This window comes from Propithecus coquereli, unplaced genomic scaffold (assembly GCF_000956105.1).
Source record: "Propithecus coquereli isolate 6110/MARCELLA unplaced genomic scaffold, Pcoq_1.0 Scaffold619, whole genome shotgun sequence".
Lineage (NCBI taxonomy): Eukaryota > Metazoa > Chordata > Mammalia > Primates > Indriidae > Propithecus > Propithecus coquereli.
This window is the reverse complement of record NW_012152163.1, coordinates 336,064-336,587: the sequence shown is the minus strand read 5'-3', so window position 1 is coordinate 336,587 and position 524 is coordinate 336,064.

Genomic DNA, 524 nt, shown 5'->3' with positions numbered 1-524 from the left:
AGCAAAATCTTTGTGCTAAAGCTACTATTTTAAGTGACATTTTGCAACAAGTTATAAGAATTGTTAACTATATTTGTGCAAATGCAACACTGCATCGTCAGTTTTGTAACATGCTAAAGTGGAAGGATAAGTTATTCAGTGTGGATTTGCTGTATCATTCTAAGTGCATTGGCTATCGCAGGGACAGGTGTTATGAAAATTTTATCTCTGTGAGAACAGATAGTTAACTTTTATGAAGAACATAATCAGCAAAGTGAATTATTGAAAGAAGATTTCTATAGGAATATAGCATTTCTGTGTGATATCACGTCAAATCAAAATGACTTGAATATTTCTTTGCAAGGTAGAACTAAGTCTATATATGATATGCGGCAAAAAAAAAAATCCAAGCATTTTGAAAAAAGCTATCTTTTTTCAAAACATTTCTTTAACAGGAAATTTCAGATGAACATTTTCCCCAGTTAGCAAAGGTCATTGATGAGCAAGATGATATATGCAAATCATTTAAAGAATATGCAGCTGTT